We start from the raw sequence: 20886 nt of genomic DNA on the forward strand, positions 1-20886 counted from the left end.
CGACTTAGCAGCAGCAGCACCTGCATATCTGAGGTTATTGATATTTCTCCTGACAATCTTGATTCCAGATTGTGCTTCATTCCTAGGGAGTATCAAATAGTGAGAATTCACACAAAGGAAACCACTTGAATACAAGACCCAGCATCAACCAACCACCAATAGCACCCTGTGCAGGATGCCTCATCTAAACAACAAACAAAAAAAAAACACATCCCAGTGCACCAGCCCCAAGCTTCCTGTATCCTGCATCGAACCTGGACTGGCGATTTGTTTCTTATATGATATCATACATGTTTCAATGCCATTCCCAAATAATCCCCACCCCCCTCCCACAGAGTCCAAAAGACTGTTCTATACATCTGTGTCTCTTTTGCTGTCTCATATACAGGGTTGTCATTACCATCTTTCTAAATTTCATATATATGCGTTAGTATACTGTATTGGTGCTTTTCTTTCTGGCTTACTTCACTCTGTATAATAGGCTCCAGTTTCATCCACCTCATTAGAACTGATTCAAATGTATTCTTTTTAATGGCTGAGTAATACTCCACTGTGTATATGTACCACAGCTTCCTACAATATTGTAAAGTAAAAAAAGAAAAAAGAAAACAAATACATTAGAGAAATAATAGATTTCAATGAATAAAAGCATTAATTAAAAATAATAATAATAAAAAAATACAAACCAAATTATCAGCAGACAGGATTACCACCTCACTCAGCCTTGACCATCAGAGGAAAAACAAACAACAAAAACTCAGCACAAATCTCACCCCATACAAAGCTTACACAAATTGCTGGACCAACCTTAGGAGGGCAGGAACCAAAAGGAAGAAAGAATTCAACCTTGAAGCCTGGGAAAAGGAGACTTCAAACACAATAAGTTTAAAAAAAAATGAAAAGGCAGAGAAATACTATACAAACGAAGGAACAAACACAAGTATCCTACTGTTCATTGAAGCACTATTTACAATAGTTAGAACACGGAAGCAACCTAGATGTCCTTCAACAGATGAATGGAAAAGGAAGTTGTAGTACATATATACAATGGAATATTACTCAGCTGTAAAAAGGAACACATTTGAGTCAATTCTGATGAGGTGGATGAACCTAGAACCTATTATACAGAGTGAAGTGAGTCAGAAAGAGAAAGATAAATATATTCTAATGAACATATATGGAATCTAGAAAAATGGTACTGAAGAATTTATTTACAGGGCAGCAATGGAGAAAGAGACATAGAGAACAGATTTATGGACACAGGGAGAGGGGAGGAGAGGGTGAGATGTATGGACAGAGTAACTGGAAACTTACATTACCATATGTAAAATAGATAGCCAATGGGAATTTGCTGTATGGCTCAGGAAACTCAAACAGGGGCTCTGTATCAACTTAGAAGGGTGGGACGGGGAGGGATATGGGAGGGAGGTTCAAAAGGGTGGGGATATATGTATACCTATGGCTGATTCATGTTGAGGTTTGACAGAAAACAATAAAATTCTGTAAAGCAATTATCCTTCAATAAAAAAATAAAAAGAAAAAAATATCTTTAGTCAGACCTATCAAGAAAACAAAGGAAAGGGCTCAAGTCAATAAAATCAGAAATGGAAGTTACAACAGATACCACAATAACACAAAAGATCATGAGAGACAACTACAAGCAATTACATGCCAATAAATTGGACAGCCTAGAAGAAATGGACAAATTCCTAAGAAAAGTAACAACCTTCTAAGACTGAACCAGGAAGAAAAAGAAAATGAACAGTCCAATAACAAGTACTCTAATACAAACTGTGATTTTAAAACTTCCAACAAACAAAAGTCCAGGACCAGATGGCTTCATAGGCAAATTCTATTAAACATTTACAGAAGGGTTAACCTCTGTCCTTCTAAAACCCTTCCAAAAAATTGTAGAAGAAGGAACACATCCAGACTCATTCTACGAGGCCACCATCACCCTGATACCAAAACCAAACAAAGATATGACAAGAAAAGAAAATTACAGGCCAATATCATTGATGAACACTGATGCAGAAATCCTCAACAGAATACTAGCAAACTGAACCCAATAATACAGTAAAAGGATAACGAAACACTATAATCAAGTGTAATTTATCCCAGAGATGTAAGGATTCTTCAGTATCTGCAAATCAATCAGTGTGATACACATTAACAAAGTGAAGAACAAAAACCGTAAGATCATCTCAGAAGACGCAGAAAAAGCTTTTGCAAAATTCCATGCCAACTTATGATTAAAAACTCTTTAGAAAATGGACATAGAGGGAATTTACCTCAGCATAATAAAAGCCATATATGACAAACCCACAGATAACATCATCATCAATACTGAAAAACAAAGTATTTCCTTTAAGATCAGAAATGAAACAAGGATGCCCATTCTCACTACTTTTATTCAGCACAGTTTTGTAAGTCAAAGCCATGACAGTCAAAGAAGACAAAAAAAAATAATAATAATAAAAGGAATCCAAATTAGAAGAGAAGTCAAACCATCACTGTTTACAAATAACATAATACTTTACATAGAAAATCCTAAAGATGTTACCAGAAAACTACTAGAGGTCATCAAAGAATTCAGTAAAATTTCAGGATAAAAAATTAATACACAGAAATTTCTTGTATTCCTATACACTAACAACAAAAGATCAGAAACAGAAATCAAGGAAACAATCCCACTTACCATCACCATCATCAAAAAGAATAAAATATCTAGGTGGACTTCCCTGGTTGTTCAGGGGTTAAGATTCTGGACTTCCCCACAGAGGAACTAAGATCTTGTATGCCATATGGAGTGGCAAAAAAATAAAGAAAGAAAGAATAAAATACCAAGGAATAAGCCTACCTCTGACCAGCCTCTTGAGAAACCTATATGCAGATCAAGGAAGCAACAGTTAGAACTGGACATGGAACAACAGACTGGTTCCAAATAGGAAAAGGAGCACGTCAAGGCTGTATATTGTCACCCTGCTTATTTAACTTCTATGCAGAGTACATCATGAGAAATGCTGGGCTGGAAGAAGCACAAGCTGGAATCAAGATTGTCGGGAGAAATATCAATAACCTCGGATATGCAGATGACACCACCCTTATGGCAGAAAGTAAAAAGGAACTACAAAGCTTCTTGATGAAAGTGAAAGAGGAGAGTGAAAAGCTGGCTTAAAGCTCAACATTCAGAAAACGAAGATCATGGCATCTGGTCCCATCACTTCATGGGAAATAGATGGGGAAACAGTGGAAACAGTATCAGACTTTATTTTGGGGGGCTCCAAAATCACTGCAGATGGTGATTGCAGTCATGAAATTAAAAGACGCTTACTCCTTGGAAGGAAAGTTATGACCAACCTAGATAGCATATTCAAAAGCAGAGACATTACTTTGCCAACAAAGGTCCATCTAGTCAAGGCTATGGTTTTTCCAGTGGTCATGTATGGATGTGAAAGTTGGACTGTGAAGAAGGCTGAGCGCCAAAGAATTGATGCTTTTGAACTGTGGTGTTGGAGAAGACTCTTGAGAGTCCCTTGGACTGCAAGGAGATCCAACCAGTCCATTCTCAAGGAGATCATTCCTGGGTGTTCTTTGGGAGGACTAACGCTAAAGCTGAAACTCAAATACTTTGGTCACCTCATGCAAAGAGTTGACTCACTGGAAAAGACTCTGATGCTGGGAGGGATTGGGGGCAGGAGGAGAAGGGAACAACAGAGGATGAGACGGCTGGATGGCATCACCGACTCGATGAACATGAGTTTGGGTGAACTCCAGGAGCTGGTGATGAATAGGGAGGCCTGGCATGCTGCAATTCATGGGGTCACAAAGAGTCGGACATGACTGAGCAACTGAACTGAACTGAACTGAACTGAAGGAGGAAAAACATTTGTACTTTGAAAACTATAAGACACTGATGAAAGAAATCGAAGATGACACAAACAGACTGAAAGATATACCATGTTCTTGGATTAGAATCAACATTGTCAAAATGACTATACTACCCAAGGCAACCTACAGATTCAATGTCATCCCTATCAAATTACCAGTGGCATTTTTCACATACCTAGAGCAAAAAAATTTTTTAATTTGTATGGAAACACAAATGACCCCAAATAGTCAAAGCAATCCTGAGAAAGAAAAATTGAGCTGGAGGACTATACTATATAATCTGAAGACCCTGGCTTCAGACTATACTACAAAGCTACAGCCATGTAAACAATATGGTACTGGTACAAGAATAGAAATACAGATCAATGGAACAGGATATAAAGCCCATAAGTAAACCCATGTGACTGTGATCAATTAATCTACAACAAAAGAAGCAAGAATATACAATGGAGAAAAGACAGTCTCTTCAGGAAGTGGTGGTGGGAAAACTGGACAGCTACATGAAAAAGAATGAAATTAGGACATTCTCTAATACCATTCACAAAAATAAAATAGATTAAATATCTAAATGCAAGGCCAGATACTATAAAACTCCTAGAGGAAAACAGAGGAAGAATATTCTTTGAGATAAATCACAGCAATATCTTTTGAAATCTACCTCCTAGAGTAATGAAAATAAAAACAAAAATGAAGAAATGGGATCTAATTAAAATTAAAACCACCTGCACAGCAAAGGAAACCATAAACAAAATGAAAAGACAACCCACAGAATGGAAGAAAATATTTCTAAATAATATGATTGGCAAGGGGCTAATATGTAAAATATATAACAGCTCATATAACTCAACATCAGAAACATACACCTGATTTTAAAAGAGGCAGAAGACCTGAACAGACATTTTTCAAAAGAAGACATACAGATGGCCAATAAGTTCATGATGACATCCAGCATCATTAATCATCAGAGAAATGCAATTCAAAACCACAGTGAGAAATCACCTCAAACCTGTCAGAATGGCTACCATCAAAAAGAACACAAATAACAAATGCTGGTGAGGATGTGGAGAAAAACGAACCCTTCTACATTAATAGTGAGGATGTAAATTGATGCCGGCACTATAGAAAACAGTATGGAGGTTCTTCAAAAAACTAAAAATAGAACGACCATATGGCTCAACAATTATACTCCTGGGTTGTTGATGTTGTTCAGTCACCAGGTCATGTTCGACTCTTTGAGACCCCATGGACTGTAGTCTGCAGGCTCCTCTGTCCATGGGATTCTCCAGGCAAGAATACTGGAATGGGTTGCCATGCCCTCCTCCACGGGATTTTCCTGGCCCAGAGATTGAACCTGCATCTCCTAAGGCTCCTGCGTTAGCAGGAGGGTTCTTTACCACTAGCACCACACGGGCAGCCCACTGTACATGTCACTCAGCCATAAAATAGAATGAAATTTTGCTATTTGCAAAAACATGCATGGACTTGGAGGGTATTAGGCTAACTGAAAAAAGGCAGAGGGAAAAAAATTACTATATGATAAGCATTTATATGTGAAATCTAAAATATACAACAAACTACTGCATATATAATAAAAAAGAAACAGCCTCCCAGATACAGAGAACAAACTAGTGGTCACCAATAGGGAGAAGAAGGGGGAAGGGGCAAGACAGTAAGGGATTAAGAGGTATAAACTACTATGTATAGAATAAATAAGCTACAAGGATACATATACAGTACAACACAGGGAATATAGCCAATATCCTATAACAACTATAAATGGGATATAACCTTTAAAAATGTGAATCACTGTGTTATGAAACATATAAAACTGTACATTAATTATGCCTCAATTAAAAAAGCATTTGAAAAATAGATAACTTTTCAATAATTATAAAAATAATGCATTGTTAGGTTTCCATCTCCTAGACAGTAAAATGAAGAAGGCTGGACTAAATTCTCTCTCACTCTCTTTAGTTCAACTGTCTTTTTCAAAATAACTCATTTATATTTTTCCCTTACTTCTAAATATTTGCAACTTTTCTCAAAAAGAATCATTTATACATTCTTCAAACACACTATACCTGTGTATGCCAATGAACTCTGACATATGTTGACCTCTCATCTCTCTCCCCTTGCTACCTGGAAAATACCCAATCATCCTTCGAAAGATCAGCTTCTGTGAATCCCTCCCTCTCACTCCTGTCTGTCTGCCCTTCTCTGTCTCCCACTGCATAAAGTTTATTCCTCTGTGGCACAGATTTTAAGATACTGAGTTGTGTCTGCTGTCTTCTCCCCTAACCCATCTCTTCTTTAAGGAAAAACCCCAGCCTTTAGCCAGTTCCCAAGCAAGCCACTATACAAAACTTGAGTGATGGCAGCATAAGGAAAGTGAAAGTCATCGGAGAGGTTAAGCCAATCGATGTTAATAGAGAGATGAGTCTGAGAGGGGACTGGAGAGCAACTAGACAGACAGCACACACCAAGTTTGTGAGACAGTCTGGGGAAACTTACAGTGAAAGAGGGTAGAACTTTCAACAAATGGTGCTGAATCATTAGTTGTCCACATGCAAAAATGGTACCCTGATGCCATGACAGCTAATTCAGGTGTGAGATATAGGGGAAGGGGAGGAAATAGGCTGTTGTTAGGCTGTACAAACAGGACTGCCTTTGGCATTCTTAGAGAAACTTCCATAGAGATTAAATTGTTTTTCAGTCATTTCACATTCAAGCTAGTGTGTCTCTGAACATGACTGAGTGGTAAGGCTAAGGTTTTAAGCTACTGACATCTGTCTTCTAAGTCTTAGCAATTTGTAATTATACTTTCATGTCTGTTTTCTCCTCTCACCAAACCCAACCCTGCCTCCAGGCTCTCCCTGAGACCAAGGACTATGCCTTGTTTACCCCTCTGCCCTGCCTCTAGGAATGAGTGATTCACTTGGAAAAGGAGACTTTCTCTGGAGCCCTGCACACAATCCCCAAGCAGCTTCTAGAAACATACAAACGGATACATATGGAACATTTAAGAGTGCTGGGCTCCAACAGGGATTCCCAGATGGCACTGGTGGTAAATATCCTACCTGCCAGTGCAGGAGACATAAGAGATGTGGGTTCGATCCCTGAGAAGACCCCCTGGAGGAGGAAATAGCAACCCATTCCAGTATTCTTGCCTGGAGAATCCCCATAGACAGGGGAGCCTGGCAGGCTACAGTCCATAGCATCACAGAGAGTCGGACACAACTGAAGTGACTGAGCACTCACGCACGGGGTCTATAGTTTGGGTTCTCATTCCAGCTCTGACACTTATTAGCCATGGGAGTTGTAACTCCCTCTCAGGTCCCTCAGCTGTGAAATAGTGGACATCCCCAAACTTGCTACATAAAGCTGACAAGAGAGCTAAATGAGATGACACATTAAATACTAAGTACAGTGCCCAACACAGACAAACACACGTTGTAGAGACACACAGATAGCATATCTAAATATATCCAAACCTATATAGACACCTTCAGTTTCCATTCTGAACCTTTCCTGAGAAATATTCTGATCTCTTAGATATGTATATATTAAACCCAGCATTTTCTAAAAAGGAAGAGACAGTAACACTAACACACGGATTATAAATATGTTTAACGGACTGAAAGAGAACACTGGGCACACAAAACCTAAAAATATACGCATCACTTTAAACTATTCATCCAACTTATTTTACACTGTATACATATCTATTTTGTAGGCAAAGGTTAATAGAGAATTTATGAAATTGGGACTGCAATTAAGTCTCCTGGGAATCTCAGTTGGAGGCCATGTCAGTTTCTATAGCAACCAAAGGCTCAGGCAAAAAGTGGGGGGAGGGCAGTTAATTTAAAGGCAAGATAAGTACATAAATATAGTTCTTGTCTACCTTGTCTTGTGAGTCACAATAAGCAATCTGTGCTGCATTTAAATTATTATATTGATACAAAAAGTATAAATAAGATTAGTTTTTCACTTCCTTGAATTAAATACATTTTTGCAAAATGCTTAAAGGTGATTTCAATTTTTTAAAAATGTACCACTTCTCAGTCTATGAAGTGCATCGAGTAAGTCTCAAATTCCTCAGGGGGAAAAACAGCAGAGATTAAAACAACAGAATAAGATGTCCGGGATGATTAGGGTATACTGTGAATAATCTTCTCAATGCCAGCTAATTAGGTTTTACTTATGATCTCAGAAATTTCAATCAGGCTGAAGGAAGAAAATGTGAAGATGGTTTTCCTGTGACAAATGTCATAAACCACTGAATTGAAGAAGACCTTAAGTGATCACCTAGTCAAAACCCTTGTTTTTTTTAATTAATTTTATTTTTTAACTTTACAATTGGCGGATTCATGTTGATATATGGCAAAACCCTTGATTTTTATCACCAAAAAACACTTACCTTGAGAAATTAAGTCAGTTCCCTCATTTAGGTGAGGGAACCGGTTACCAGCAGAACCATGGTTAGAATCCGAAATCCCTGACTACAGCTTGTACTGCAGTCTACATTCCACTCTTTTTCACTTTTCACATGCAAAACTTAGGGACACACCCAACCAAGTAGTTTCCAACTGTTGAGCTCTACGATCCCTAGATGACTGCAGATGATCTCATGTGTTTTGTAAAACCAAATGAATCTTATTTCAGCACACTCCACCTAAGTTCTTAATTTCACTCACATTTAGCAAGCAACTTCAGCTTTGCTATTTAAAAAAAAAAAAGAACACACTTTACAGAATTTGTTATTTACCTGTTTTATCTGACAGGCCAGAAGCCCCATATTCATTGGCAGCCACATGCTCCTGTGTGTATCCCATGTAGTCTGTGTTAAAACAAACCTGAAAGACAGTGGCAACCAGAGAAATTGACATAAGATCCACACAAGATATTAATAAAAAATAGGGAACTTCCCTGGAGGCCCAGAGGTTAAGACTCTGCACTTCAATTATATGGGGTGTGGGCTCAATCCGTGGTCAGGAAGCTGAGGTCCCATATACCACTGAGTGCAGCCAAAAACTAACAAAAAAATTAAAAAGACATCATGGCTGTTCCGAATCCAAGTCTCAAAAGGAAATCTTCCAAATAGAAATCTTCCCCATGCTTTTAAAACGGTGTTTTGGTTCCATTTTCTGTGGTATTGTGAGAACCTAGAGACTGTGATTTAATTAAGGAGGATGAGTTGCAGAAAGAAAGAACTATCTAAACGGTGGCTGAAGTGAAAATTCCAGGCTCATTTGACTGGATTCCTTCTCAGGGCTCTCTCTCCACTGTCTAGTCATTGACCTTGAAAAGCGCCTGCTGTCTACAGAAACAGGATTTCTCAGTAGCATCAATAGCACAGAATATTTGAGATTGCTATAGAAACTTGGTGGGGAAGAACCAAGCCTTGTTAAATTGAGGATTAGGAACACTGAGCAGCTAAAAATTCTTGAAAAATTCAGGAAAATTCTACTGCATAGTCTCAAATTTTCATTCTGTAATCTCAAGTGATTTCTTTGTAAAGGGAAGATAAAATGGTATAAGGAGAAACAGAACAGGATTATAATTCAGCCAACATTGTTAAAACAGTGAACTCCTGCTACTCTCCCAAGGTTTACATTAAACGAAATCTGAAACTCATTTTGTTTCAAATAAATTTAATAGATTCCAGAGTGGACAATTCATGGTGATTTCTCTGGGTCTCTGCATACATGTAAAGACGGTATTTGGTCCAAGTGATGGGACAGCATACTAAAAAGCAGAGACATTACTTTGCCAACAAAGGTCCATCTAGTCAAGGCTATGGTTTTTCCAGTAGTCATGTATGGATGTGAGACTATAAAGAAAGTGGGACTATAAAGAAAGCTGAGCACGAAAGAATTGATGCTTTTGAGCTGTAGTGTTGGAGAAGACTCTTGAGAGTCCCTTGGACTACATGGAGATTCAACCAGTCCATTCTAAAGGAGATCAGTCCTGGGTATTCATTGGAAGGACTGATGTTGATGCTGAAACTCCAATGTTTTGGCCACCTGATGCGAAAAGCTGACTCTTTTGAAAAGACCCTGATGCTGGGAAAGATTGAGGGCAGGAGGAGAAGGGGACGACAGAGGATGAGATGGTTGGATGGCATCACCAACTCAATGGACATGAGTTTGGGTGGACTCCGGGAGTTGGTGATGGATAAGGAGGCCTGGCATGGTGCGGTTCATGGGGTCACAAAGAGTCGGATACGACTGAGCAACTGAACTGAAATGAAGGGACAGATGGCTGGACCAGAATCTTATTGTCCATCTCTAATATTTTGAGACTAACGTGTACAAATAAGATGCTGTACTCATCTCTACAAACCATTCTCTCTGAACTTCTGTCTTCTCATTCACAAAATGGAGATAATCCCAGCCAAGCATACCTCACAATGTTTTAATGTGGATGAAATGAGGTTGTCATTGGAAATTTTGATTTATCATGAAACTTACCCCAGGTGATTAGGCAGATGTAACAGCCAGTGTGCTTGCCCTCCCTCTATGTCCTTCTAAGGGACACTTTCCCACCCACAGTCTCTACTAAACAGGTGGCCATGTCTTTTCATGTAACCCTACTGACTTTCACATTCTCATTCAGCTGATGCAAAGGACCACCACTCCAAGGTCTGGGCAAAGACCTGTATGCCCTGCTCACAAAAAGAAACTAGATAAATCAGACTAACTTTCCCAGAAATTTGAACCAAGACATATAATTAAAAAAAAAAAAAATAGTGTGTGAGTAGAGGGAACTGTAGCAAAAAGGTCCAGATGGACTGAACTGGTCAAGAAGCAGGAAGTATGAGGAAGGAGAAGTCAGTTGGTATCAGAACAGAAAAGAGATGTGAGGAGGGTAACTGAGTTCCACTGAGAGCAAAACACTGGAGTAGAAGACCCAGGAGATCTCTCCAAAGCTTGCAGGAAACGTGACTCACCAGTCCTGTTTATCTTACTTCCTAAATAGTCCTCTAGGTCTTCTCCACTGCTATTTTGGTTCTTTGTTATATTAATAAAGTTGTTTATTCAATTTATTGATTAATAACCCCTAATCACTCAAAGTAAATTACCTTCTTAAGAGTTTAAGCAAAAAAACTGACTCAAATTGGGCAATACCTCCTAAGTGATTAGGAGGTCCCACGAATAGGAACTTGGAGAGAAACTTTCATAGAGGAAAGGCAGAATCAAAGTAAGGCAATTATTAATTGTAGCTTAAATTATAGCTTAAAGCCTGGCTGGCTGTTTGTGATTTGGCTGTTCTTGGTGTTTTGATTTCAAAACCTTGAGGTGATTAGAGGCTGAGATTTTGGTTTGTTTATGTAGGCTGCCAAGGCAATTAGAGCCACCTCGGTCTAATGGCCTTCTTATTTAATTAATTTAACAATTCCCCACTTTGGATCATCCACTCCTATGTGAGAGACTGGCCCCAAATGTGCTATTAGCATCACTATAAGTCACTAACAGAGTTAAGTTGCTCTTTCCTCACTGCGAAACTCATAGGTTATGATAAATCTGTGGAAAAACTGTTTTTGCTATTTATCTCATTGTTCATCTTGTTTTGGTTTCGCTAAGCACAGTGAGACCATCTGATTTACTGCTAATGGTTATGAACAGGCATTTAAGACCTCTGGCAGAACACAGTGCACCATGGAGACTATGATGAAAACTGTTAGGAGGATAACACCAAGAGACTGAAGTGCACGCCTCAGCCAGGGACCCCATGAACCACATCAGTTGGTTATCAAATAAATCAAAGAATGTACCCAAAGGGGCATCAACCTCCTCTAGCCAAGTGGTTTGTTTGTTATCTTTTTTTGTATTTGCTACAATATCAGAGGTGTTGATCCATCAGGTTATATTCCACAGCACATACTATTTCTTGTTCAGTCAGTAAATAATAAGACAATTCTATCCTCTAAAATCACCTTAAAAAGAAAACATAAGGACTTCTGTTGTGCAGCTATGGCCTTACCAGCAATAGCTGCCAGAGTTAAGGTACATTGTCTTCTTGTGTATTAAAAGAAAGAAAAAAAACAAGTTAGCAAAAAAGGAAAAAGGAAGAAATATTTCACACTGGAGATGAAGACTTTGATCTTGGAAGAACTGTCTACCACAGGACGCTGTCTGCTTCTGAAGAGGAACTGTCCTAGTAACTTAAATTTAGATCTCCGATCGGTATGCACTTCCAAGTCTGGAGGACCCCCTTTAATTGGGGAATGTGGACACAAGGCTCAAATCTCTGCCATTTGGCGGGTAGTGAGGAGGATCTGGTAAGGTCACTTCCAAAATGATTCTGGGGCAGTCTTTATTCTTAGTGATTCCATAAAACAAGGGTGGAAGAATAATGGAAATGTAAGTTTGCAGAGTTGTAACCAGACATATGAGAAAACTAGAATTCAGGATTTAGTTCAGTTTACAGATATACAATAAAACGTTAAAGACAATGAACAAAGCTAGAATCTGATAAACACAAGTTTATGTTATAACATTTTATTTAAACATTCTTTCCTCTACAGTCATCCTCAAATCTATCAAAAATAATCACAGTAAGACTAATCTGTTTGCAAAATAAGCCTAGTCTCATTAAATTTGACCTGATTAATCACTTAAATGTAGCAACAATAGTGATTGACCATATAAACATTTTAAAATCTGCTTTTCTAGGACTTTTCAGAAGGAATCATAGATTGGACTTTTTTAAAAAGCCTTCTCAGGCTAAGAAGCCAAGGCAAGAATTCACCATCAGACTCCATCTGAAATACTACAGATCTGGGCAAATTCCTCTCTTTTCATGGTACTCAAAATATTCTGATGTTCGTGGGCTTACCAGGAAGTGACTTTCCTTACTTATGGGGTAAGGCTGCCAGGAACCCTCTAAGCAAGGTACAAGGCCAGTTTTTCTAAGGCACTTTTATTGACTTCATAAAATCAACATTAGTTCCTCAAAACTATCTGGTCATATCCGACTTTGTGCATATTCTCAAATATGACATTCCAGTCAAAAAGCCTTAGTGATACACCCAATGATTCCAATTGTCTCCTGTTACAAGTAGCACAGATTCTTACTGAACTTATGCAAATAACTATATTGCCATAAAAATAAGAATACTCAATAAGCTTCTGAATTCTAGAGTGATCAAATAGGGAGAAAAGGTAGATGTTTTGGTTTCATTTATAGAAATATACTTTACAAAATTACTGGAAGTCATATACAGCTTAAGAGAAAAGAAAATGACTTCAGGGCTTGCCTGGTGGCTCAGTGCTATCGCCATTGTCTTGCCTCCACCTGCCCATGCAGGAGACCTGGGTTTGATCCCTGATCCAGGAAGATCTCACATGCCATGGAGCAACTAAATCCATACACCACAACTATTGAGCTCTGCTCCAGAGCTCAGGAGCTGCAACTACCGAGCCCATGTGCTACAGCTACTGAAATTCGAGTGCCCTAGAGTGTGTGCTCCACAACAAAAGAAGACAGCCCCATGAGAAGCTCGTGCGCTGCAACTAAAGAGTAGCCCCACTCACTGCAACTAAAGAAAAGCCCACACAGCCATGGAGACCCGTGACATCCATAAATTAATTACTTAATTAAATTAAAAATTGGACAACTCTTAAAAAAAAAAAAAAATGATTTCATTAAATCCGGAAAACTAGAGAGCTAGAGAAGAGATCAAAATGGTAGAGCAGGAGGGTGCTGAGCTCATCTACCCCCCAAGAATGCATTAAAAATAAATCTACATGTGGAAAGAGAGGGCAAGGAAGGAGGTAGGGTGGGTGGCGGCACGGAGACACAGTGACAGCAACACAATATTTGAATTTCCAATTTTGTCTTGAAAAAGCAAGTCAATCTCAAGATGGCTCTGTAATCTCCATGGCTACAGGTGACTTCTCAAAAGGCTCCTCTTCTATCTCTTTAGACACAGAGCCCTATGGCCACATGAGACTTTAGGACTGAAATTAATCTCTCATGTTTGGAAGCAAAGAGTGGGCAAATTAACCAATGTGCAAGGCTGAGCAGGTTGAACCTCAGAGGCCAAAGAGCAAATGATGTCAGCAACAGCAACGTTTCTCATCATCCTCTTCCCAGGATCGTGTTCAACACATATGAGTGTCCTTTACGGGATGACTTTTGTAACATCCATTTATCAAATACATTGTACTATTAAAAATATGCATCTACATGCAGAGCAAATTTCAATGTAAACAAACTGCAGACTGGCTGAATGACTCCTGTACAACCAAGGCTGTAAAGAAAGATAAGCATGGTGTCAAGGTAGGAAGGGAAGAGAAGCAATCAGGTTAAGAGCTGTGCCCCTAGCAGGGGACATATAAGAGAAGGTGGATTACATGGGTTTAGAGGTCTTCCACAGGAAATGAGCAGTTAAAACCACATATCAGGCTCCCAGCCTTGTGGTTCAAAACCAGGAAGACAAGTCACCTTAGCTGTTTCGCAAATCAGTGGGACTAACAAGAAGATTGCTAGAAACCTAGACTCTATTTGTGACGAGTGCACAAATGCTTGCTTAATCCTAGGTGCAAGGTGGAGGAAGCAGACTGAAACAGCCTGGGACTCAGATCACCCGAGCATGCACACCAGCCAAACCAAGTACCCACTTTGGCCCTCTAGTACTGGCACAGCTCACTAGGATAAAGGGTACCACTGCCAAGGATAGTGTGTAGTTGGGGGACTGGAGCTGGCTCGGACCTGGCATGACCACTGAACAGGGAGAGGGTGATCATTACTGGCATCTGTACAGGCATCAAGTTGGAGGTGGTCTGGATCTCTGAATAGTGTGCCAGGACTAACCCAGCACACAATAAGGACCACACTGAACCCCTACTCTGGACCCCCCAGCTCCAGTGCTGCTCCACAGTGGGGCAAAAATGCCGACACTGGGGTGGGGAGTGCACATTCCTTCTAAGAGGGGATGGGAACCACTCAGACCAAACCTAAGTGCTCCGTTCTAGGACCCTGAGACTCCCACTCCACCCCCAACACACTGGTGTCAGCAACTGAGCACAGGAGAACCTGGCTCTGACTCTAACCCCTCCATCCCTAGCCTACCTTCCCCAAGGCGACAGCTGCCAGCACATCCTGGGGGAAGACAGGGTGCTTGTTCACCTCAGATCATCTTCCTTAACAAAGCCATTGGGCACAAACAATTTAGGGATGTTCCCACACAGGACACCCCTTCAAGACTGGGATAGGCAACTGTTTCACCTTATTTCATAGAGACAGGTAAAGTCAATCAAAGTGAGAAGACAGATGCATTTGTTTCAAATGAAACTGAAAGTGAAGTTGCTCAGTTGTGTCCAACTCTTTGCGACCCCGTGGACTGTAGCCTACCAGGCTCCTCCGTCCATGGGTTTCTCCAGGCAAGAATACTGGAGTGGGTTGCCATGTCCTTCTCCAGGGGATCTTCCCAACCCAGGGATTGAACCCAGGTCTCCTGCATTGCAGGCAGATGCTTTACCCTCTGAACAATGAAAGAACAATTAAAACAAACAAACAAAATAACCAAAAAAAAAAAAACCTAATGAAAAGGAGATAAGAAGGCAGGGGTAGCAATTCTATGTCAGACAAAATAGACTTTAAAACAAAGTCTATAACTTTATACTATATACACTATACTAAACAAAGTATATAATTTTGTTTTATAAAGTATATAAGACAAAAAAGGGCCTTATACTAAAAGGGATCAGTACAAGAATAGTACATCACACTTGTTAACACATATGCACCGAATACAGGAGCACCTAAATATATAAAGCAAACAGTAACAGATACAATGGGAGAAACTGACGATAATACAGTAACAGTGGGGAACTTTAACACCTCCCTTACATCAGTGGACAGATCATCCAGACAGACAATAAGGCAACAGTGGCCTTAAATGATACATCATACCAGCTGAAATTAATATATATATATATAGAGAGAGAGAGAGACAGAGAGACTGAGAAACAGAGAGAGAGAGAACATTCCATCCTAAACAGCAGAATAGATATTCTTTTCAAGTGCACAAGCAATGTTCTCCAGAATAGATCACATGCTAGGTCACAAGTTTCAACAAATGTAGAAAGACAGAAATTATAGCAAGCATTTTTTTTTCAAGACACAACAGTATAAAACTAGAAATCAATCACAGAAAGAACAGGAAAAACACAAACACTTGGAGACTAAAGAAAAGTGAAGTTGCTCAGTCGTGTCTGACTCTTTGTGACCCCATGGACTGTAGCCTACCAGGTTCCACCATCCATAGGATTTTCCAGGCAAGAATACTGGAATGGGTTGCCATTTCCTTCTCCAGGAGATCTTTCCTCCCCAGGGATTGAACCCGGGTCTCCTGCATTGTAGGTCGACACTTTACCATCTGAGCCACCAGGGTAGGCTAAAGAACAGAGTACTAAAAAAACAAGAGTCAATGAAGAAATCAAAGAGGAAATTAGAAATATATCTTGAGACACATGAATATGAACACACAATTTTCTAAAATCTATGGGATACAGCAAAAGCAGTTTTAAGAGAGAAGTTCATCATGATATAGGCCTTCCTCAAGAAACAAGAAAAATCAAACAGCCTAACCTATCAGCTAAAAGAATTAGAAAAAAAGAACAAAGGCCAAAATCAGCAGAAGGAAGGAAACATAAAGGTTAACATGGAAATAAGTGAGATGATGGTAACGATAACCCTGTATGCGAGACAGCAAAAGAGACACAGATGTATAGAACAGTCTTTTGGACTCTGTGGGGGTGGGGGGGGGGGGATGATTTGGGAGAATGGCATTAAGACATGTATAATATCATAAAAAAATTAAAATTAATTTTAAAAAATTAAAAAATAAATAAATAAAAAGGAAATAAGTGAAATAGAGATTAAAAAAATAGAAAAAACAATGAAACCAGGAGCTTCTTTTCAAAATGAAATCACTCTGTCACGTCTGACTCTTTGCAACCCCTTGGCCCAAAGCCTACCAGGTTCCACCATCCGTGGGATTCTCCAGGCAAGAGTACTGGGGTGGGTTGCCATTGCCTTCTCCAGAGGATCTTCCCGACCCAGGGACCAAACCCAGTTCTCCCTCATTGCAGGCAGACAGACACTTGACTGTCTGGGCCACCAGGGAAGCCAAAAAAATTAATAAACCTTTAGCCAGGCTCATCAAGAGGAAAAGAGAGAGAACTAAAAAATAACAATTGAAGGAAGAGAAATAACAACGGACACCACAGAGACACACACAAAAAAATCACAAAAGAATACTAAGAACAGTTATATGCCAACAAACTGGACAACCTAGAAGATGTGGGAAATTTTCTAGAAACATACAACTTGCCAAGACTAAATCAGGAAGAAACAGACTTAACAAACTTATCGTTGGTAGTGAAAATGAATTTGTAATAAATAGAACTCCCACCAAACAAGTCCTCCATTGTGGCTGCTGTAATTCAAGACAATCTTTGGTACAGTTAACCTATTTGTTCAGCCTTATACCAAAATTTGATTCATCTGAGGCCTCACACTGACCCCAGTTCAAGTCAGACACAGTTTGACCTTGCACCCAGTCCAGTTTTTAAACTGGAACCAATCCAAATCCAGACCCAGTTTGCCTTTAGCTAGTTTCCAGGATCAGCCCAGAAAGGAAATGCTCAAATAGTCTGAAAGCTCATATTGCAAAAGCTGTGGACCTACTATCCAAGATCCAAGAGGGTCTTACCCATGGCCTCCAGAGACAGTGAACAAGAATCAAGCAGGTACCCACACCTGTTGCTTATTGCTCCTAGGGACCAACTGGGTCTCCTTTAATTCCTTTTTCTGACACCATAACTGCTAAAAGATAAACTGAGGCATATTAAGAGTTTTAAGAGTTTATCTGAGCAAAATTTGATTCAAATCGGGCAGAGGCAAACCAGAAGTGGTGAAGAACACTCCTAAACATAAATTCTTAAACCTACTTTACAGGAGCTAATTTGAATAGGTTTCCATAACCAAAGAGTCACAAATTTACAAAAACTAAAACCTTCACACTTGCTTAAGTACTGTAGTAACACTTGATTTGACTGCCCAGATTTGTGTAATATTCTTCTCCCTTATAGGCAACACATACTTACATGCAGACACACACATACGCCCCTGTACTATTGCCTTAAGTTTCCAGAATCAACATATCATATGCTAGACAAATAATTTTTACCCCATTTAGGGAGGTAATACACTAATTGGCTAAAAGTGAAGTCTCTCAGTCATGTCCAACTCTTTGCGATCCCATGGACTGTAGTCTACCAAGCTTCTCTGTCCATGAGATTTTCCAGGCAAGAGTACTGGAGTGGGTTGCGATTTCCTTCTGCAGGGGATCTTCCTGACCCAGGGATTGGACCCAGGTCTCCTGCAGTGCAGGCAGAAGCTTTACCCTCTGAGCCACCAGGGAAAGGCCAATTCATTAAAAGGGATCTGCTTATATGACTAGACCTTTTCCTATGTTTCAAAATAACGAATACACAAAATAGCAACCTATCGATGGAGGGGTAGCTTAGTAGAGTTAAGGGAATTTCAAGACCAGTTGAATTGCCAACCAACCAAAGACCCCGGACAGTGGATGCCCGGTTTTAATTTGTGAACCAGATGTTACCACAGTCCACAGAAAAGGCACAGAAGAAAGCGCCATAAAATCTTAGAACCAGATGAAACCTGAGGTCATCTCTTCCACCCAATGCCATGATCCAAAAAGAAAATGGACATGATAGGCATGTCACAAGACTTGTCCTCCAGGACACACCACCATAAGAAGAGGACTCATCAGCAGAATTCAAGTCCGTTTGTTTCCCAGGCTGAAACCCTCCCCATTGCACTTCACAACTCTTGTCAAAACCCAGCTCCATATCACCGTCTCATTTAGCCATTGACAAAATTTTATCAAGATCCCCAAGACCAACATTTTAGAAATAAGGCTTGCTGAAGTAAACATGAGTGTCTTATCTACATGAGTGCATTGGTATTTCACAAGTAGATGCATGATGCTTCAGAGACTTATCAAAACTAACAGAGCTTCTGTGATGCCATGTTCCCACCCTGATCTTCACAATTAGGGACACCATCCAGGGTTATCTTCAAGGATTGACTTATGTTTACATTGAGATAAAGGGTAGTGAACAAAATCAGTCATTTCTTTCACAGGGTTTTCACTTCTCTAGCTCTAAGCAGAGCTGCTTCTGTCATATCTTATTTTTAGCTGCCAAGAAGAGGAGATAACGACTGTGAACTTTCTGATTTTCTGATTTCAATCTCCCACTCAGTCTCTGCTGATACATTGAGAGTTCTTGGCTTTTTTCTCTACTTTTCTTTTTTTTTTTTCCTCCTTCATTACTCACAGGATGGTGACACTCTCCCACGGCTGCTTCCATTTTCCTGCTTCTCTATCTCCCTCGCACAACATACAAAGAGACACCCTCTGCAATCACAGGTTTTCCAGCAATCAGGGCCCTAAAAAGTTTTCTGAGTATTTCAGGATACTTTCCAGATGACTCTGTGTGATTCATACTGTTAACTATTTAACATTTCTCATTGTTCCAATCTTTTCTACTTCTCAAAAGAATAACCTTCCAAACTCAGAATAATCTTTCAACCTCTGAGCTATAGCAGCATCAAAACACTCATGATGGATAAAACTGCAAAATGTTCAAGTCCTTAGTGTTATTCAAGAATATTTTCAAATCTCTTGAAACAGTGAATTTGCAAAGTTGTACAATAACTGTTTGTAAAGCCTGCAAATATTGGCTAACTGCCTTCATTTGGTTAATTTGTGGTGGGTATGCCTCAGTGTGCTCTATTTCTTTGGAAGCTGGCACTTGAGAGAAGTCTCAATTAATGCTCAGTCTTCCTAAGGAGCACCAAACCAAGAGCCTGGATACCAGGCTCCCAGGGTCAGATTTGGTAACCAACTAGCTGTGTGATCTGGGACAAGATACTTAACTGCTCTGGGTTTCAATTTTGTCATTTTCCAAATCATGGGGAATTTTTAAAGTCTCTGAATTTCCTTCCAGCTGTAAAATTCTACATGATAGATTCAGAAAAGATTTTAGGATCATAAAGGACATACAAATCATCATTATTCACTGCAATAAATGTTTACTAAGGACTTTCTAAAGAAGATTATTAGAAAAGAAACTATGAGAGAACAAAGAGCAAGGCAGGAGATGGGCTCTGTTCTCCTACTGTCTTCAATCTGTTGGAGAGGAGGATGGCATAGGACTCATCAGCTCTAATGTCTTGTGTTCCTCCTTCAAAGAGCACTGTAGAGAGGCAGCACTGGCCTGTATCAACGTCAGCCTGATGCCTCTGCTACTGTGCCCCAACCTGAGGCCCGGGTCTGGCCTGTGTGGGCTCAAAAGTCAAGGGGTTAAGGCTCCAGTTCGAAATTGTATGACACAGAGTAACAAAGTGAACATCTCCCTGAAAGATACGCAAGGACTGCATAGGACAGAATGATTAACACACTCGAGAAACTGGCAAAATTTGGAGGGGTGGGAAGAAGAAACTACATTCCTGATCTGAAATTTAGCTGGTCCCTAACTTGTCCCAGAACATAAACAGCCAGGAATGTTAGAGCAATGAAGAGGACTCTGGCCCAAATTAAGAGGAAGAGGAAGAAGGGGCAGAGGAGGAGGAAGGCATCAAGCCTGAAGACATAGAGGACTATGATGGAGGGGTAACCAGTGATCTGGAGCTGCAGGAAGCCGGTGCCTTTGATCCTGATGCCTACAAGAAGTCTGGGGTGGCCTCAACAAGCATGTAACAGGCTTAGTCTCTGTGCTAAAGACTGTAGATGCTCACTGCCGTCAGCTCCATCTGTCCTATGGCACTGACAGCTGATTGTAGTGATCGGTCCTAATAAAGGGGGGAGGAAATACACACTGAATAAACTCAAAGCAGAGCTGGGCAGCAGGGCATGGAATTGCTGAAAGATAAACCCACAGCCAATCATGGCTGGAG

At 39.9% G+C, this 20886-nt stretch overlaps 1 long non-coding RNA gene across 1 annotated transcript in view; it reads right to left on the reverse strand.

Moving 5' to 3' along the window:
* Nucleotides 1-8510: 8510 nt before the first annotated feature.
* Nucleotides 8511-20886, reverse strand: part of LOC139180405 (uncharacterized) — an 81697-nt gene continuing 69321 nt past the window's right edge. The window contains exon 3 of the long non-coding RNA XR_011564657.1: nt 8511-8744. This is a non-coding gene — a long non-coding RNA (uncharacterized lncRNA). The remainder of the gene's footprint in view (nt 8745-20886) is intronic.

Source organism: Bos indicus, chromosome 28 (genome assembly GCF_029378745.1).
Source record: "Bos indicus isolate NIAB-ARS_2022 breed Sahiwal x Tharparkar chromosome 28, NIAB-ARS_B.indTharparkar_mat_pri_1.0, whole genome shotgun sequence".
Lineage (NCBI taxonomy): Eukaryota > Metazoa > Chordata > Mammalia > Artiodactyla > Bovidae > Bos > Bos indicus.